Genomic DNA, 22,568 nt, shown 5'->3' on the forward strand with positions numbered 1-22,568 from the left:
TCTTAAATTTTTCCATGAAGAAATTGTTGCGACACACAAACTCCCAATCATCTCGATCGTAGTCTGGTGGAGGATTGTCCAATACCGCCGCTTCGTCTCCTTGATGGACGCGGATATATTCCTTGTTCAAATCCGAGCGCCATCTATCCCATATCTGCTTGGCGTGTCCCAATCCGGTCTTTCGATAAGAATTAATAGGACCATTAGTAGACTCGAACGGATCCTGTAAATAAAAACATTCAAATGTTATAAAAAAAATATTGAATGATTAATGTATAATTAAGTAATAATTATTACCGTCATAGCAGTCCAAATGAAATCCAATTGGTCAGCACTTAATGCCTTCCACTTCAGAAGACGGTGTGAGACGGCCGAGGAGTCCCGCACAACCGACCCCACATGTATAGATCACCTTGTTCTTCCCTTGTCAGCACCGCCGGGCATCCCATCTACCGCTCTAAAAGTCAGAGAAATCCTTATCCCCGCTGGCCTCTTAGATAGCGCAATATTCTTGTTCTTCCTCCGTCTCTTGCGATTCTTCAAAATTATCAAATTCATAATTAGATATGTGAATTAATTCAAACAATAACTAATTGTAAACAAGTTACATGTCGATGATGGGTCGGGAGTGGAACCGTGCTCCTCCTCGTCATCCTCCTCTTGAGGCTCCTCGTGACCTTCGTCGTCAGCCTCATCGTCATCCCCCATATCAGCAAACATACTCTCAACAAACTCTTCAGCCTCAGCAGCATCAACATCCTCGTCTATTGGGGGACCAGTAGCTATCGGGATCACAATAATAGGTGGTTGATCTCTAAAAGACGATTCTCAGAGCCTTAAGTTTTCTGATTGTACAAGTAGGTTCTGGTATGCCTTAGACAGTTTGCTGGGTGTTTTCCTCATGCTCTTCCAAGTTTCTTTACGACCTTCAGACATTCTTAATGCATTCCATTAATAAATGAGCGAATATATGAAATAAAGTAGTAATAAGAATGAATATAAAGTAAAAAACACAAATCTACCTAATTAAATAATCTGAACTATATATTTGTAAACCACAGTTTTATTTTTGTCACAATCTTCCAACCGGGTCGGGCTGACATATCAGGGGCGTAAAATACTTGTTTTGCTTGACTCGCCAATATATTCGAGTCTTGACTTTGGGTTTTCAAAATTCGGTTTACATTTATACTTACGAATCCATATTTATCCACTTTCACTCCTAGTTCCCCCGAGTGTGTATCAAACCACTTACACTTGAATAAAACAAATTGTTTGTGAGAAAAGTATTATACTTCGATTATATCCGTTAAAACTCCGTAGTATGACATAGTTTCAGACCCGTTGTACCCTTCAACAACCACCCCACTATTTTGAGTGGTTAAACCTTCGTCGTGTTTTTCTGTACAGAATTTGTACCCGTTTACTTTACACCAAACATACATAGACAAGTACATACTTGGACCTTCTCCTAAGATCTTGAGGTCTCTTGATATGTTGTTAATTTCTGCTAATTGAGCGACCTATAAGAGTTAGAAGATATGGTTTATAATTTACTCACTCTATGCTTGAAATAGGCGACATATATTTCTCCACAGGACTCGTTGTTATTGCAATACTGCATATAATCTTTGTAAATAGATCAAATATTAAATAGCATACTCTTTAATGCTAATTAATAACAGCAACATAGATTCTTACATGTAAAAAGATTCTACTTCGGGGCAATTTTTCAAAATGTATGAATGAGCTGTCACTCGATCGATATAATCCAAGTTGTATATTTTTTCGTTTGATAGGTCTTCCAACGATGAAAATATTGAAATGCCCGAGATTTCAGTTTGTGCATTTTCTTAGTCTTCTTCCTCCATATACCTGACACATAAACTAATACTCTCATTTACAAGATAGTTTTCGCTTATAGAGGCTTCGAGGTGGTTATTATTCCGCAAATATCTTTTCATTGTACCCATGTAATGTTCAAACAGATACATCCATCGATACTGGACAGGTCCCCCAAGAAAAGCCTCAAATGACAAGTGAATCGGGAGATGCATCATGATGTCGAAGATTGACGGTGGAAAAATCATTTCAAATTTGCAAAGTGTCAATGTAATATCCATGTACAATTGTTCGAGATCCGCTTAAATCAACTCTTTGAAACACAACAACCGAAAGAACCGAGACAAATTTACTAACGCATCATACACATTATCTGGAAGTAATCCACGTGTTGCTAAAGGAATAAGATATTCCAACAAAATGTGGCAATCATGACTCTTTAATCCCGAAATCTTTTTCTCTTCCAAATTTACACAACTGCCGATATTTGAGCAAAAACCATCAGGCAACTTGAGATCTTTCAAGAATTTATAAAGACGTTTTTTTATTATCGGATGTCAAAGTGAAAGGCGCTTCTGGATAATAAACCACTCCCTCATCATTTATAGAATGTAACCATGATTTTATGCCTAAAGGTTATAAGTCTTTACGGGCTTTAGGACCAACCTTAGTCTTCTTTTTCACATTCATTATTGTTCCCAACACACTATCAAAAATATTTTTCTCAATATGCATCACATCCAAATTATGTCTCAATAATAGTGATTTCCAATAAGACAAACGGAAGAAAATGCTATGTTTGTTCCAATTGTCTCCCCGCGTTTCATGATATATCTTGGTTTTCTTGCTTAGATCCGTACTAAGAATTATGTCTTCTATGTCTCGTGCTTGCTCGTAACTTTCTTTCCCCGTTAACAATTTAGAGGGCTCTTTGTAATTTGTTCGACCATCAAACAACTCTTTATCCCTTCTGTATTTGTGCTTTGGTGGAAGGAAGCGTCTATGACCCATGTAACATTGTTTGGAACCATTAACCAATCGAAGAGATATCGTGTCGTTGTTACAACAGGGACAAGCAAATTTCCCATTCATACTCCAGCCTGATAAGTTCGCGTAGGCGGGAAAGTCGTTAATGGTCCATAACAACGCCGCTCGCATGTTAAAGTATTGCGAGGTGTGTGCATCAAACGTTCTCACACTAGTTTGACACAGTTCAGTCAACTCGTTGATCAATGGATGGAGAAATATGTCAATTGCATCTCCCGGACTATTTGGACCCGGAATTAACATAGATAGAATGAAATTGCTAGAATCCATGCAATTAGTGGGTGACACATTATAAGGAACGAGAATAACCGGCCAAACACTGTATGACTTTTTCCCATTTGCAAATGGTTGAAACCCATCGCTTGATAAATCCAGTCTTACGTTTCGAGATTCCGACGCAAAATCTTTATAATTTTCATCAAACGTTTTCTAAGTTAAGGAATCAGCGGGATGTCTCAACGTATCACTATCAACTCTTCCTTCATTATGTCATCTCATCATTGAAGCCGTTTTTTAGGACATGTATAGTCTTTGTAGTCTTGGTATAAGAGGGAAATATCTCAACACCTTTTTTGGAATAAATTTCCCATTTTGCTTCTCTCGAACTGTCCCACTTGTTTGGTCGACTATCCATCTCGAAAGACCGCAAACTCTGCAAGAATCTTCATTTTTGTCGTCCTTCCAAAATAGCATATAGTTGTTCTTACATGCGTCTATCTTCTCATACTTAAGCCGATATCAGTAATGAATTTTTTACTTTCGTAGTAGGAGTTTGATAATTGAGCGTCAATCGGTAATATGTAGTCTTTAAGGAGACGCAACAACATATCAAACGAAGAATTTGTCCATTGACAAACATTCTTTATGTGAAGTAGTTTTAGTAGTGCTGATGATTTCGTTATTCGAGCACCTTCATACAATGGTCGTTTGCAATCTTCAAGCAATTTATAAAATCTATGCGCATCTTCGACTGGTTCATGGTTGTTCGGGACATCATTAACGTTGGAGAACATATCGTTTATAAAATCGTGGATATAACGTTCTTCATTGACCTCTTCATTAACTGTATTATTCATCTCCGGTCTCGCATCGTTGAATTCCGGCACGGCATCCTCCGACTGATCATAATCATCAGCAGCAGCATTATCGACATCTTCATCAACATCGTCATTAACCACTTGAGTAGTACATCTCTTTTCTCCATGACAATACCAGTACTCATAATGAACATTTATTCTATAAATGATGAGGTGAGTCTTCACATCATCTATTTCCATAAACGTCGTGTTCAAGCATTTCACGCAAGGACATTTCACTGTTTGTCGGGATGTACTCCTAACAGCAAACTCGAGGAATTTGTCAACACCTTCCTCGTAATCTGGATGATCTCGACGTAAGGTTATCCAACTTTTATCGGGTACTTCCATCTTTATAATAAAATAGAAAACAACCCGGATTATTATTTACTTAACTTTGTCTAAATTAATTAGGCTTACATAATTCTAACATAATCTCTACCTAATATATTATTATCCAACCAAAATTCAACATAATCTAACATTATCCAACCAAAGTTCCACCTAATCTAACATTATCCAACTAAAATTCCACATAAACAAACAATAATAAAACCTAACATAAATCAAACTTAAATCTAACATACACATAATCTAACATTATTTCATTCATACACATTTCAAATCAATTCTAATCCAACATAATTTTATTCATACACAATTCATTACATATAACAATTCTAACCTAAAATCAAATCTAATTCAAACCAAATCTAATCCAACATTATTTCATTCATACACATTTCAAACATAATCTAACATAATCTAACATAAATCAAACCTAACATAAATCAAAATTAAATCTAACATGAAAATCTAACATAAGTAAAACATTAAACTAACCTAACCATATAATAAACCAACAATAACTAACCTTGCAGGAAAAGAGCGACGAAGAAGAGCGGCGTCGTTCGTCAATGGTGTGGGAGGCGGCGACTGTAGGTAGATCGAACAATAATAAACCTATTAATCAAACAATAAACTATTAATCAAAAAACCAAATCCAAATCCAACAAAATCAACATAAACACATATACCTATTAATCAAACTTAATTCCAACCTAATTTAACCAAAATCAAACACAATCTAACCTAAATCAATCCAAATTATCATCATATATCCAAAAATAATATCAATCAAAATCATACATATGTCAAACTTAATTCCAACCTAATCTAACCTAAATCAATCTAAATAACCATCATGTTAATCCAAAAATAATATCAATCAAAATCATACATATATCAAACTTAATTCCAACCTAATTTAATCAAAATCAAACATAGTTCCAACCTAATCTAACCTAAATCAATCCAAATAACCAAATTAAAATCCAAACCATACATATATCAAATTAAAAAACCTAAACTAACCAAAATGAAACATAGTTTCAACCTAATCTAACCTAAATCAATCAAAATCATACATATATCAAAATAAAATATAACCTAATCAAAACCTAAACTAACCAAAATCAAACATAATTCTAACCTAATCTAACCTAAATCAATCCAAAAAACCAAATTAAACCATAAATCTAATCAACAAAAACCTAAACAAACCAAAATCAAACCCCAAATCTAATCAACAAAACCTTAATCTAATCATATAAAATTATATAAACAATATATATTCTAACCTGGAAGGAGGCGACGAAAGTAGTGGTTGGAGCGGCGGCAGAGCTTGAAGCGACTACGGGAGTGGCTAGAGCGGCGGTAGAGCTTGAGGCGGCTGCGGGAGTGGTAGAGCGTCTTCGAAGAAGAAGGTTGCGGCGTCGGCGTCGTCTGATCGAAGGAGCAAATCAGCGGCGGTGTCCTCTGATCAGAGGAGGAAGTCGGCGGCGTCGTCGTTGTCTAATCGAAGGAGGAAGGCGGCGCGAGAGAGGCGATCGGGGAGAGAGAGTGAAATCGGGGAAAATAAGAAAGGGATAGGTTTTTTTAAATAAAGTCAATTCCGAAAGTTATATGAAAACTTTCGGTTTTGATTATTTGTTTAATTCCGAAGGTTTTTCATATACCTTTCGGTTTTGATATATTTTATAATTCCGAGAGATTTGTGTATATCTCTCGGTTTTGATGATTATTTCTGAAAGTTATACCATTAATTTTCGGAATTACCATTTCACAAATTGTTAAATTAATTGGTTTTCACCTTCTAATGACTTTGAACAACATTAATTTAACATATTTGATATCCGTAAAACATTACACAATCTATATGATCAAACTTTATACACATTCATATGATCATCAAACACAAATATACATATACACTTCTTTATATAATCAAACACAATCATAAACATTTTAACATTAAACACAATCTTCATTTTTAAAAAACAACACGCAGTTGATTAGATTAGTTATGAGTCTAGATTAGTATGTGAAAAACTAATTAATTTAACAAATTATGAAGTGGTAAAACCGAAAGTTAATGGTATAACTTTCGGTTTTGATGGTTATTTTCGAAAGTTATAAATCTAACTCTTGGTCCTGACCTTAAACAGAATGTTTTTTTGGGAAGGGTCAAAGACGAATGTTTATTGGAAAACTTTCGCAAATGCCCCTACCCAACACTTAGAAAAATTTTCAAGTTTTTTGGGAAGGGTCAAAAGCGAAAGTTTATTGGAAAACTTTAGCAAATACCCAATTTCAAATTTTTTGGGGGAAGGGTCAAAAGCGAAAGTTTATTGGAAAACTTTCGCAAATACCCCTCCCAACACTTAGAAAAAATCCAAATTTTTTTGGGAAGGGTCAAAAGCGAAAGTTTATTGGAAAACTTTCGCAAATACCCCTTCCCAACACTTAGAAAAATTTTCATTTTTTTTGGGAAGGATCAAAAGCGAAGGTTTATTTGAAAACTTTCGCTTTTGACCATTCCCAACACTTAGAAAATATTTCAATTTTTTGGGGGAAGGGTCAAAAGCGAAGGTTTATTTGAAAACTTTCACAAATACCCTTTCTCAACACTTAGAAAAATTTTCAATTTTTTTGGGGAAGGGTCAAAAACGAAGGTTTATTTGAAAACTTTCGTTTTTAACCCTTCCTAAAATTTAGAAAAAATTTCAATTTTTTTGGGGAAGGGTCAAAAGCGAAGGTTTATTTGAAAACCTTCGCAAATACCCCTTCCCAACACTAAGAAAAAAATTCAATTTTTTGGGGGAAGGGTCAAAAACGAACGTTTATTTGAAAACTTTCGCAAATACCCATTCCCAACACTTAGAAAAAATTTCAATTTTTTGGGGAAAGGTCAAAAGCGAAGATTTATTTAAAAATTTTCGTTTTTGACCCTTCCCAACACTTAGAAAAATTTTCAATTTTTTGGGAAAGGGTCAAAAGCGAAGGTTTATTTGAAAATTTTCGCAAATACCCCTTCCTAACACTTAGAAAAATTTTCAATTTTTTTGGGGAATGGTCAAAAGCAAAGATTTATTTGAAAACTTTCGCTTTTGACCATTCCCAACACTTAGAAAATTTTTTAATTTTTTTTGGGGAAAGATCAAAAGCGAAGGTTTATTTGAAAACTTTCGCAAATACCCCTTCCTAACACTTATAAAAATTTTCATTTTTTTTGGGGAATGGTCAAAAGCGAAGATTTATTTGAAAACTTTCGATTTTGACCCTTCCCAACACTTAGAAAATTTTTTAATTTTTTTTTGGGGAAAGATCAAAAGAGAAGGTTTATTTGAAAACTTTCGCAAATACCCCTTCCTAACACTTAGAAAAATTTTCAATTTTCAATTTTTGGGGAAGGGTCAAAAGCGAATGTTTTTCAATAAAACTTTCGCAATTAACAATTAAAAACGAGGGTTCTTTGAATACATTTCGCAATTACCATATTTTTTTACTAAATCAAACATGTAATTATTTAATTTTCTCAAATAACCCATTAATAAAGAAAAAAATTCATAAACAACAATAATAAACCAAAAGATAATAATAAATCATAACTCAAAACACACCAAATCTTACATCAGTTCAAACGAAAAAGATTACTCATAATAAATTAAACACTAAAATCTACTAATTAGAATATGAAGGGGGAGGAGGGGGTGGTTGATTATGCTTCTTAAAATAATTAACTTGTTGTTCGAGATTCTCCAATTTTTGCTTGATTTTAGCATTATCCGCTTTTAGTTTAGTAACCAATTGACCTCTTTTCGCGTCCCTCAATCGGATTTGCTCCAATTCCAACGCTAGTTGTCTCGCCTTTTCCGCAGATTTTGATGCTGCTATCAAATTCTGGTATTGTCGGGACAATTTTTCTGGTGTTTGTCGAATACTTTTCCACGATTCACTCATCCTAAATGCATTTCATATATATTAATCAAACAAAATAACTATGATCCAAATCTAATATAACTTAAATCAAACACAATAACCAAAATATATCATACATTTAACAAAATCTAACAAAATCATATATATATTTAACAAACAAAATATAATATAAACTAACCTAAATCTAATCTAAACAATAACAAATCTAAATCAAACTACCAAACAAATAAACAAAACGAGCCTAAATCTAGATAATATAAAATTAACCGATAACAAATCTAAATCTAATAAATAACAAAACAAAATAAATCTAACCTGGATTAGCGGCGAGAAGAAGAAGTTAAGCGGCGGAGGCGGCTGCGGCGGAGGCGGTTGCGGCGGAGGCGGTTGCGGCGCGGGTGGAAGAGAGATCAAGGAAAGATGCGAAATGAAAAAGAGAAGGGTTAGGGTTGAATTTATAAAGGTAGTTACCGAAGGTTTTCATATTACTTTCGGTTTTTATATTAATCAAAACCGAAGGTTTGTTGAAAAACCTTCAAAAATACCCATCACCAAACTTAGAATTATTTTTAAATGTTTTGGGGTGAGGCAAAACCGAAAGTTTATTGGAAAACCTTCGCAATTAAGAATTTCAGAAAAGGTATTTCCGAAAGTTTATTGAAAAATTTTCGGAAATAACCATCACCAAACTTAGAATAATTTTTCATGTTTTTTGGGATGAGTCAAAACCAAAGGTATATTGGGAAACCTTCGTAATTAAAAAAAATCAGGAAAGGTAAAACCGAAAGTTTTTTTGAAAAACCTTCGCAATTAACTCACCTCCAACACTTAGAATTATTTTTAGTTTTTTGGAATGGTCAAAACCGAAAATTCTACAAAGAACTTTCGATCCTAATTAGTAAACCCGAAGGTTTTACACCCCTCTCAGAATCTATTTTTAATACTGAAAGATTTGTTCCTCTCGGGATCATTTAGAAGAGTTTTATAAAACCTTCGATAAAAACCGTTGGTAAATGTCGATTTTTTGCCAGTGCCACAAAAACTCATCGTTTGACGAGTCGACAGCGTGCCGGCTCACCATTCTAACGGGCTGAAAATCTCCAACCCAACCCAACCTAAGGTGGGTTGCGGGTTATGCGGGCTAACCTGCAGGTTGTCTCACTACAAATAAAAATAAATAAAAATCATTAATAGTTCTAGAAAAATGAGATCAAGAACATGATCAAATAGTCATAATACACACCAAACAAGAGTCTTGTCTATCGTTACACAATAATTGACCAAATAATTCAACAAAGTAACTAAAATTTGAAATTTTCATAAAATAGAAATTTCGGTAAAAAGTTAGGCTATGCGTCATATGCATATAAGGCTATAAATCAGATTAATTTTTTTTGCCAACCCAAGTTCGACCCGCCTAGGCCCGCGACCCGAGCGGGTCGCCCATGTAGGCCAATTTCCAAATGGGTTGTTAATATTTCAACTAAACCCGTCTAAATTGTTTGGCGGGGCGGGCCTACCCAACGGGCCTAACCCAAATTGACGACTCTAGATGTAAATACGAAAGAGAGACTAATTATGTTAGTTTATAAAGTGATGTAATCGTCTCATTAGTTGTGGCATTTGGGGTAACATGTATATTCTTTTAAAAAATTGTTCTCGTTCTAAGTTTGTGGTGGACATAGATATTCGAGAAGGTTTTAGTGCGGGTCTCTAGTCATGCTCAATTTGCATATATTTTCATATGAAGGCGGTAATTGGTTGGAGAAATGTTTAATCAATGATATTTAAGCTTTTTTCTAGGACGAATTCGTCACATTTTAGAGTGTTAGTCACTAAATCCACAAATTCGTGATAATGACTATTATAATGTGCAATTAATTTACTATTAAGCTATAATGGATCACATCGACATCGAGTGCTCGTGGAGTAAGTTGTGAATAAGATATCTCGACCAAATATTCTTTTTGTGATTTATTGGGTCGTGTCAAGGACTATTTCGGATTGCTAACTTTGGAGGTGACATAATTGTTATATTAGAGAAATTTTGTGTTAGATAATTTTTTTCATGTTTTTGATTTTTAAGTATTTTGTGCACTTTTTTCATTGTTATGTATTGTTGTGGTTAAATAATCATTTATTATATGTATTTTTTTTTATAATTTTTTATTAAAAGAAAACCAATAATGAATATCTAAGCAGCGTCATAGCTTCTTGGAAAGGCATCTCAGTTGAAAATAAATTAATTAAGAAATTACAAATTAGACGTTATTATCTTTTGTTTAATATGTGTCTTTATTAGCATTACATGTCTAATTAGTATTAGACATTATTATCTTTGGTTTAATAAGTGTCTTAATTAACATTAATTCTGACCGTTTAAGAGTCATCACGAAGATTTTAAAAGTTTAAGAGCTTTTTTTAGTATAAATAGAAGAACTGTATTTACAGAAAGAAGATGAATTAAAATAAAACTTTTTCCATTTCTTTTAATCTTATCTTGAGTTTGTGAGTGAATACGTCGATTTTCCACTAACGTTTCTAACATAGTGGTATTAGACAAGGATATCTTTGATGTTCCAATATCCGCCTCTTATGAAAGACAACTATGATAGTTGGTCTATCCGAGTAAAGACGTTACTTGGTTCCCAAGGTGCATGGGAAATCGTAATTAGTGGGATTGTCGAACCTAATGAGGATGCGACGTTGACCCTAATTCAAGCATTCGAGAAGGACAAAAAGAAGGATCAACATGCCCTTTCTATCATCCACTAGTGTCTGGATGATGCTGCCTTTGAGAAAGTAGCAAATGCCTCAACGTCGAAGGAGGCATGGGAAATTCTAGAAATTTTCCACAAATGAGTTGTTAAGGTAAAAAGGGTGCGACTTCAAATTTTGCGGGGAAAGTTTGAAGCTCTTCATCACGAAGCATTGGAGTCTATTTCAGACTATTCTAACGGATCTTATCTATTGTCAACCAGATGAAGCGAAATGGAGAAAGCATAGAAGTCGTTCGAGTAATCGAGAAAATTTTACTTTCACTACATCAAAGATTTGACCATGTAGTGGTTGCAATCAAAGAGAACAAAAATTTGGAGAAACTCTCAATCGACAAATTAAATGGATCATTATGGGTGCACGATTAACGGATGAACAAACACGAGAAAGAGCCTTTAAAGAAAGCCCTTCTAGTTAAGCATTTGTTTGGAAAAAAGGGGAGCATGGTTCATCGAGGCCGCAATCGAGATCGAGGTTATTCTCGTGGTGACGGTCAGGGATGTGGCAGAAAATCCAGACGTCGAGAGAGAAAATGATGAAAAGTCTCGAGAAAATCCAAGAGGTAAAGAAAGAGAATGCGAACGAGGACAAGGAAGTGACGGATACAAGAAGGGATACAAAAAGTTGTGCATTGAGTGCTACAATTGTCACAAATTGATTCATTATGCTTGTGATTGTTGGTATGCCGAATATGTGAAAGTAGAAGTCAATTTGATAGAAGAGAAGGAAATAGAGGAACAATGTTGTTGTTGGCACTAAATCAAGAAGTTATTGAAGGAGAAAGTCTATGGAATCTTGAAAATGGTGCGAGTAACCACATGTGTGGCGACAAGTCGAAATTCATTGAGTTTGAGAAAAAGGCAACCAGAAATATCACGTTCAGAGATGCTTTGAAAATCCAGATTAAAGACAAATGTATCATTTTGATTCAGTTGAAAGATGGTACACACAAGTTTATTTCCTATGTGTATTATGTCCATAAATTAAAGTGTAAATTTTGAGTTTGGGGCAACTCATGAAAAGAGGCTACCAGATTTTAATGAAGTATCGTAATCTTTGGCTACGAGACGGAAGTACTAACCTAATTGCGAAGGTGATGATGTCGAAGAATAAGATATTTCCGTTCCCTATTCAAACCGAAGGACAAAATTGCTTGCAAGTGTCTATGACGGTTCCAGCATGGTGTTGGCACATGAGGATGGGACATCTCAATTTCTGTGGCCTAAAAATGACGTTCGAAAAAAAATGGTAAATGGGATGTCTTTGATCAATCATCCAGACCAACTTTGTGAAGTGTGTCTTCTAGGAAACATGCTAGAGAAAGCTTTCCGAAGTAAGCAACATCAAGAGAAGCAAAGCCCTCAAATTAATTCATGTTGATGTGTTTGGACCGATCAAACCATCGTTTTATGGTAAAAGTAATTATTTATTACTTTTAATCGATGATTTTAGCCGGAAGACTTGGGTTTATTTTTGAAAGAAAAAAATCTAAGAGTTTTGATACTTTTATGAATTTCAAAACTTTGGTGGAGAAAGAGTTTGACTGTATGATTCGGGCGTTGAAACTGATAGAGGTGGAGAATTTACTTTTGATGCCTTTAGCCGTTTTTGTGAAGAAAATGGCATTAGGCGTTTCTTCACAAATCCAAGATCCCCATAGAAAAATGAAGTGATTGAAAGGAAGAACCAGTCTATCCTCAACTTGGCCCGGAGCATTATGAAACATAAGAAGATGCCAAAAATATTTTCGGCGGACGTAGTAGTGCCTTGTGTAGTGTATCTAATTAATCGTTGTCCGACCAAAAGTGTGAAATATATAACACCAATTGAATCTTGGAACGGAAAGGAGCCATATGTATCTCACCTAGAGATTTTTGGGAGTATTAACGACATGCTGTGCCAGAGCAAGAGAGAACCAAACTTGATAATAGAAGCGAGAAGTTTATGTTCATCGGCTATGACGAAAATCAAAAGGGTACAAGCTCTACAATCCCATTAACAGAAAGATGGTTGTGAGTCGTGATTTGAAGTTCGATGAAGATGCTTCTTAGAATTGGGAAGTTAATGAAGATTTCTTACACGAATTCTTCCCATTATTTGATGTGAATAATCAATGCGAAGAAACATGGCAACCCGTAGTTCCTACGACGACACCGTACACATCTCCTAGTGCATATTCATCAAGTGGAAGCCCTAATAAAGGATCACGAAGGATGAAAACTATTCAAGAACTTTACGAGAATACAAAGGTAATGAATGATGGCTCTATGTTCTATCTTATAGCCGAAACAACGCCTTTTAGTTTTTAAGAGGCTAGCAAAGAGAAGAAATGGAGACAAGTCATGGAAGAGAAAATTCGAGTAATTAAAAGAAACGATACATGGGAACTCACTCTCTTCCAATGGGTTAGAAGTCCATTGGTGTCAAGTAGATATACAAGGAGAAAAAGAATGCCAAAGGTGTTGTCAAAAAATATAAAGTGAGATTAGTCGTCAGAGGGTATGCATAACAGAACGGAGTGGACTATGATGAAGTATTTGCTCCAGTTGCTCGTCTAGAAAAAATCATATTTTTTGTTTCACTAGCGGCACAAAGAAATTGGAAAATATTCCAATTGAACGTGAGTCAGCATTTCTTAACGGTTTCCTTGAGGATGCTATTTTTATGGAACAACCAAAAGGCTATGTGATGAAAGGTCAAGAAGGAAGGTATTAAAATTAAAGAGGGTTTTGTACGATCTCAAACAAGTGCCTCGAATATGGTATAGTCGGATTGATGCTTATTTTTGTGAGAAAGATTTGAAAGATGTCCACATGAGTATGCAATTTATGTGAAAATGGATAAAAATGGTGATTGTTTATTCGTTTGTCTCTACATAGATGATTTTATTTCCATAAGAAATAATCCGAGTCTCTTTGAAGATTTTAAAAATGATATGGCCTGAGAATTTGAGATGACAAATATTATCCTAATGTCATTTTATCTCGGAAGTGCGTCAATTAGATTATGCATGTTTTGTTGATCAACAAACATATGTGAAGGAAGTTCTAGATAGATTCAATATGTCGAATAGCAAACTGGTGGCTACCCCTATGGAGGTTGGAGCTAAATTGAGCAAGAACGAATAGGAAGAAAAAATGGATCCCACACTATTCAAAAGTCTCATTCAATGTCTAAGTTATTTGACATGTACTCAGACGAATATTCTTTTTAGTGTGAGAATTATTAGTCGATTCATGGAGGTGCCCATGAAGGAGCACATAAAGGCGGCAAAGTGGATTTTGAGATATTTGAAAGGTACTATTAATTTTGGACTGCTTTATTAATCGTCTAAGGAATTTCAGATTGTTAGATATTTCGATAGTGATTTTTCCAGAGATATAGATGATCGGAAGAGCACAACTGAATTTGTATTTTTTATGGGGTTTAATGCAATTTCGTGGAGTTCATAAAAATATGCGATAATCTCGCTATCATCTTGTGAAGCTGAATATGTCGCAATAACAACATGCGTTTGTCAAGCAATTTGGCTTAGAAGAATGTTGAAGGAGATAGGTTTGTTAGAGAATGAAGCGACCACAATTTTTGTCGACAACAAGTCTGCTCAAACTCTAGCAAAGAATCTTATTTTTCATGATCAATATTGAATATGTGAATTATGTTGATCAAGTTGTAGATATTTTTACGAAGACTCTTGGAGTGGAGTTTTTCAGCAGAATGAGGAGTATGCTTGGAATCACGAATAATTAATTTTACGGGGAGTGTTGAAAATAAAATTAATTAAAAAATTGAAAATTATACGTTATTATCTTTTGTTTAATAGGTGTCTTCATTAGCATTAAAAGTCTAATTAATATTAGATGTTATTATCTTTTATTTAATAGGTGTCTTAATTAACATTAATTTTGTCCGTTTAAGAGTCGCGAGGTTTAGAAATTTAAGAGTTTTTTTTCTAGTATAAATATAATAGTTGTATTTGTAGAAAGAATATGAACTGAATAAAATATCTTCCCATATCTTTTTAATATTATCTTAAGTTTGTGAGTGAATACGTCGATTGCTCACTAACGTTTCCAATATCTTCACCCTTTGAACTTCACCATATTGCCAAAACTGTTATCGAGTTCAGTATGCCATAGAAAGTTTCTATGAGTTACAAATTCATAATATATGCAATATCCTCAAAGCTTATAAATTCATGAGTTGCAATTGTGGTCGTAATATTTTAATTTGGAAAAAGACTTATTGAGTCTAAGGTGAATATTCTAGATCGACTTCATGAGAGCTTGGGCCTATGTGAGTCAAGGGATTGATCCATCAACAAAAATAATGAAAATGAGTGAATAGAAGTGTTAGGATTTGTATATCCCAAATCCGACCAGCTTGAAACAATCTGTAAAAATGCAAGAAAGAAGAACACAAGAAAACACAGATTTATAGTGGTTCACTCAAATTGAGCTACATCCACTTCAGCCACCACCAGATTTCACTATTAAGAAGAAGAAGGAATACAGAGTTTTTGCCTCACACTTTATCTCTCTAGAATTCTATCTTCCTATGTAAACCCTTAATAATCACATATTTATAGGGTAAACATTTAGGTAATAAACCTAAATAACTCTTGGTTAGGCCCAAACCCAAAACCAAATACAAACCCAATAAACTCTAATTAACACTTGTATAGTTTATTATAAGTGTAGGCTCCATAACTCAACAATCTCCCACTTGGAGACTAACTTCATCATCTCTCGATTGGTGACGGCTTTCCATCCGGTGTCTTAACGAAGAAGACCAACTGAAGTTGCACAGAACTTCAGTTTCTCATTTGTCACATCTTTCGTCAACATATCAGCTGGATTTTCACTCCCGATAATCTTCTCTAGAGCTAATGCTCTATCTTTTAAAGCTGACCGGATGAAATGATAACGAACTTATATATGCTTCGTCCTTCCATGATAAACAAGATTCTTTGCCAAATGAATGACACTCTAACTGTCGCATCGCAACACACTTCCCTCGTAGTCTTGACCCAATTCTAGCAAAAGAGTTGTAACCACATCATCTCTTTAGCAGCCTCTGTCACAGCAACATACTCTGCCTCACAACTAGAAAAAGCAACAATCTTCTGCAATTTTGAAACTCAGCTGATTATAGTACCTCCCAGAGTATAAATGTACCATGTTGTGCTCTTCCTACTATCAACATCACCACCATTGTCAGCATCAACATATCCTTCCAAACTCATATTAGACTTTCAAAAACACAAAGCGAGACCCGTACTTCCTCTTAAGTATCATAGTATCCACTTTACTACTTCCCAATGTAGTCTACCCGGGTTGCTCATGAATCTGCTAACAACTCACACTGCATGTGTTATGTCTGGTCTTGTACAAACCATCGCATACATAATACAACCAATGGTAGAGGCATCCAGAACAGTGACCATGTAATTTTTCTCCTCTTCTGTTGAAGGTGACTGATCTTTAGATAGTCTAAAGTGACTAGCTAAGGGGGTAGTAACTGGTTTTGCATCATACAAGTTAAACTTGCTAAGAACTTTCTTCACATATTCTTCTTGTAAAAGCTTGAGAACTTCTTCATCCCTAAAAATTCTCATCCCAAGGATTTGTTTTGCAGCACTCAAATCCTTCATTGCAAACTTTTCAGACAACTCTTTCTTGAGCTTGTTAATCTCATACAAGCTTTATCCAGCAATCAACATGTCATAAACGTAGAGGAGTAGTAGAATAATGTACGATTTATCAAACCTCTTGATATAGAAGCAATGACCGGCTTCACACCTCAAAAAATTGTTACTTTTTATGAAGCTATCAAACTTCTTGTACCATTACCTTGGAGCCTGTTTCAAACCATACAGACTGTTCTGAAGCTTACACACAAGCTCATCTTTTCCTTTAATTTCAAATCCTTCTAGTTGTCGCATGTAAATCTTTTCATCTAAATCACCATGAAGAAAAACAGTTTTGACATCCATTTGTTGAAGATGAAGGTCTTCTTTCACAACCAAACTCAAAATAGTTCTGATTGTCATCAATTTAACTACTGAAAGAAGATCTCATTATAGTCAATATATACCTTCTTTCTGTTGAAATCCTTTCACAACCAACCTTACCTTGTACCTCATGGTTTCATCATATTCTTCTTTAATCCCGAAGATCCATTTGTTGTGAAGTGCTTTATTTCCCCTTGGTAGCTTAGTGAGCTCCCAAGTCTGATTCGACGTCAAAGAGTCCATCTTATCTTTCATTGCAGACTCCCACTTAACTGATTAATCAGATTGTATTGCTTCCTCGTAGCATTCAGGTTCACCTCTATCTGTCAACAAGATATAGTTTAGAGATGGAGAACACCTCTCAACTGGTTTTCGATTCCTTGACGATCTTCTCAACTGTATAACCGGTGTTTGCTGATTTATCTCTGGGGCCACATTCTCAACAATTTCATCTTCAACAACACATTGTTCTTCTGCGATAGTTTTTATATATTTAGCTGAAAATTCTCTCAAATCGATTGTATTAGTCTCTTCCAAGTTGGAATCACCATATAATGTCTTCCCAACACAATCTTTGTAGAGAACATTTTAATTGAAGATAACATTTTTGCTACGAATGATCTTCCGATTTTGATTATCCCATAAACGATAATCAAACTCGATATCACCATAATCAATGAAAAAACATTTATTAGACTTTGGATCAAGCTTGCTCCTATCACATTCATTAATATGAACATATGATAAACAACCAAACACTTTCAAATAAGAAAAGTTTACATTTATATTGCTTCAGGCTTCTTCAAGAATTCTGAATTTAAGAGGAATAGACGGTCACCTGTTTATCAAGTAGGCCACATTATTTATAGCTTATGCCTAGAAAGTTTTAGACAGCCCTGCATGCAATCTCATGCTTCTAGCACGCTCGTTCAATGTTCGATTCATTCGTTCAGCTATTCCATTTTCTTGAGGCATTCAGGGAACAGTCTTCACCATACTAATTTCATTCACATCACAATACTCTTTGAAATCTGAATTGATATATTCACCTCCGTTGTCAGATCTCAAGCACTTAACTTTCTGATTTGTTTCATTTTCAACCAAAGTCTTCCATTTCTTGAAAATAGAAAATACTTCAGACTTGTGCTTCATAAAATATACCCATACCTTTCTTGTCGAATCATCTATAAACGTCACGTAGTATTGTGATCCGCCAATAGAAGAAACAGGTGCAGGTCCCCACACATTAGTGTGTACCAACTCTAGCCCTTCTTTTTTGAGCTCCTTCCCAATCTTTAAGAAATTCATCCGTTTCTGTTTTCCAAGAATGCAGTTTTCACATAACTGATGTTCAACAGACTTCAGTTTTGGAATCTGTCCATTCTTCAAAAGAATTTTCATCCCTTTTTCGCTCATATGGCCCAACCTGCAATGCCACAGCTAATTGTTCTTCGAGTCATCAACTACAGCAATAACTGTTTCTCTGCAAGTTGAAGTCATGTATAATGTTCCAGTTTTGTGACCTCGACCAAAACCTATTGCTCCTTTAGTCACCTTCCACGCACCATTTCCACGGCTAAATTTATGACCTTCATCAAGTTGTGTAACATAAATCAGATTGCGCATTAAACCTGGAATGTGTCTCACCTTATTCATCTTCCAAACAAAACCATTTGTCATCTTCAATTTGATGTCCCCCATGTCAACAATATCCAGTGGCACACCATCTGCGAGATAAACTTTCCCACAGTTTCCAACTACATAATTCTCCATTAATTCTTTACGGGCAGTGGTGTGGAAAGACGCTCTCGAGTCCAAAACCCATGAATCTATCAGGCTATCAACAGACATAAGTGACGCATCAGTGACAGATTCTGTAACAATGTTGGCTGCATCATTTTTATCATCATGGTTTCTCTTCGGTGCTTTGTATTTCCTCTTTAAATGACCCTGTTTACCACAATTCCAACACTCAAATGTCCTCCTAGAGTTGGACTGACCTCCTCCTGCTCCTTGACATAGATATGCTCTTACCTCGGTTGAAATTTCTATCATTATCTCTACCCCTGTTTTCCACATTCAGAACAGAACCTTTGAATGTTTCACCAGAATCAATTTTACGAACCTCTTCAGCAAGAATACGATCTCTAACTTCAACAAATTTCAGTTTAGCATTTCCAACTGAATTACTAATTGCTGCTCTCATAGGTTCCCAACTATTTGGTAGAGATGCTAACAAACTCAAGACACTAACTTCATCCAAAAATAATCTCAATAGATAGCAATTTATTCACAATTGTATTGAATTCATTCAAATGAGTAGTGACAGAAGTACCATCAACCATTCTTAAGTAAAAGAGTCTTTTCATTAAGTGTACCTTATTGATAGCAGATGGTTTCTCATACATATAAAAAAAGATTTTCATCAGACTCATGGTGGTCTTCTCCTTTGCTACATTGTGAGCAACCGTCTTAGCTAGTGTTAATTGGACAACTCCCAAAACCTGTCTATCAAGGAGTTTCCATTCAGCTTCATCCATCTTCTCTGGTTTCTCACTCAAAGGAACATGAAGCTTCTTTCCATAGAGATAATCTCCAATCTGCATTCTCTAGAAGGCATAATATGTCCCATCAAATCTTCCAATCCCATGTCCTATACTGTTCTCACTTGCCATTATTTCCAATGCTCAAATCTAGCCTAGCTGCTCTAATACCAGTTGTTAGGATTTGTATCTCCCAAATCTGACCAACTTGAAACAATCTGTAAAAATGCAAAAAGAAGAACACAAGAAGACACAAATTTATAGTGGTTCACTCAAATTGAGCTACATCCACTTCAGCCACCATCAGATTTCACTATGAAGAAGAAGAAAGAATACAGAGTTTTTGCCTCACACTTTATCTCTCTAGAATTCTATCTTCCTATGTAAACTTTTAATAATCACATATTTATAGGGTACATATTCAGGTAATAAACCTAAATAACTCTTGGTCAGGCCCAAGCCCAAAACCAAATACAAACCCAATAAACTCTAATTAACACTTGTAGAGTTTATTATAAGTGTAGGCTCCATAACTCAACAAGAAGAACTCTCGAATATTTAATTTGTCAATTTCAGATATGTCGATAGTAACTCATTTTATGGATGAATTATGTAAAAGTTTATTTGAAATCTTACTTATCAAATTCTATTGCATCTTCACCAATTTCTTTTAAGAAAGTTGACAAGTAAAGAGAACCCTTGACTAGAGGATTGTGAAAATCAAACCTCTGAATGAGACTAGGGATATGGGTAAGACTTTTTACAATAGAGATGAATGGTTTACTACATCAGGAGAAATTGTTTGCTGGTTGAGGTGTCAAGGTCAGATATTTGGAATATTGTGAAATAATGTCATCTCATCCAAAATGACTTCATTTTTTTTGCATGCATGAATCTTGATCAATAACACATTTAGAAGAGATATCAATATTACATTGTAAAGAGGCTTTGATAGATAAAAAATGAATCCTTATTTCCGTCACTGTATGGTGGGTCATGGCTTATAGAAATCGAGCGAATGTTCTAAATTAAAACGCGCCCAACAAAAATAAGTATGAGATCCATCTTCATTACCATTATGAGATGCGATCACACATTAGACAAATGTATTATACGTATATTCTTAATGAAATTAGAATGAAGTAGATACCGAAGTGGATGAGACATCTTTGTCTTAAACCGGTCATGACTCTAATTAGGGTTTGATGTTTTCATATTCATGGTTTGTCGGATTTCTGCTCAACTATAATTATGTTTTGCTTCTCATTTCAACTTTTTTGTTTTTGTTTTTGTTCATGTACTTATCTTTTGTCGTTTTACTCGTGTCTAGGGAGAAGGAACCGGAAGAAATCTAATGGAGGATTTATGAGGAGGCATGGAGCTAGCGAACAGATGACATGCATGCATGTATCAACTTTGTTTGTGGAGAAAAAAAGAAATTTAAGTGTGTGAACTTAACCTCAATAAATACACTTCTCAAAAGAATATAAAATTCTTTATTAATAACGCCAAGATAAGGCCTCTTTCTTGAATGCTATTGTTTGATCAAGTCAGATTTATAAATGGTGGTGTTGGGAAGCTAGTGAGATCTCCCACATGGGTTTCTTAGCTTGGATATATTTTGACCATTTTTATTGGAATTTTTTTGGATTGGAGATTGTTGACATTGTTGGTGAGGGGAGGGGTATATGGAATGAATGAATAAATAAAATAATGGAAGGATAAGGAGAAGTTGCAGATTAGGAACATGGCAATCAAGTGATGTATCAAAGGGAAGCAACCTACCCTCTCTTTCTCTCCCATTCTTCCCTTGCATCCATGCATGTACTTGGATTTAATGCAATGAGCCTAAAAAATGAATTACATTGTACTTTATTATAAGATTTTGTAATTTTACAAACAATTAGAATTTATAATACAAAGGAAGTTAGTAAAATCGATCCTCAATCTATTATATATGCCCTTTCAATCGTGGTGTTTTTAACAAAATCGATGTTACTCATGGCGTCACGAGTTCTTTTAATAAATTACAAGGTTTGTTTTTAACTATTATTGTCTAATTTATATGAAACCTAGCTAATAACATAATTGATAATAATTATGTCATAACAAAAGATTAATAAATCATGATAATAACTAATTAATTATGGTGTGCTTCAATTCTAGAGCTAGACTTCTTGTCTCTCAATAGATGGGGGTGGGGAAGGGGAAGGTTAACAAATACAAGATTCCCTATGTAAAATTGGTAGACTCTACAAGATTATTTAGAATTTAGCTTTTTTAGGAAACGGAGTATAAGAGCCTACTCGAGATTTTGAGGTAGAGACAATTAAATGTGCATTAGACTTCCTTTTGTTAGGCCATGTTTTCTTTGGCAAGTGTTGAAGGTCAATTAGGTTATGCCTAAAGGGCAGTATTTCTTTAGGCTGGTCGGGTTAGAGACTTTACCCATCTTGATGTTCTTCCCTATGTTTTCAGTTATCGACGTCAATGACAGTTTGAGCATTGAATGTAAATTAAACAGTTAATTTAAATATGAAACTTTGTGTTGCTTAAAAATGTTAATTTGGTTGCAACCAGCACGAAAGCTATTCAAGCATTAAAAATTGCAAAATTCCATCCATTAAGTACTGAAAATCAAAATGTTTTGAAACATAAGGGGCCAAAATAAAAGAATCTTAACTTTGGGGTAAATATAAAAATGAGTTAAAGGGCTTATTTAATTATTATTTTTCTCAATAAAATATAGTGAAACCCTTCAATAAATTACATTGAATAAGCTCCTTTAACTTAGCTATGGGACAAATAAGTCCCCAAAAAACATAGCCATGGGACATACAAACACTTTAGTGTCACTACAAAATATGACAAATGGAGGAGAAAAACATTGTAGATGGGAACCAGAAGAAGCACCACAAAAAAAACAGTGTTAATATTATGTGTCTTAAATCTTAAGACAACATAATTACATTATGTAATGTCATGTCA

The sequence above is a fragment of the Impatiens glandulifera genome, chromosome 1 (genome assembly GCF_907164915.1).
Source record: "Impatiens glandulifera chromosome 1, dImpGla2.1, whole genome shotgun sequence".
Lineage (NCBI taxonomy): Eukaryota > Viridiplantae > Streptophyta > Magnoliopsida > Ericales > Balsaminaceae > Impatiens > Impatiens glandulifera.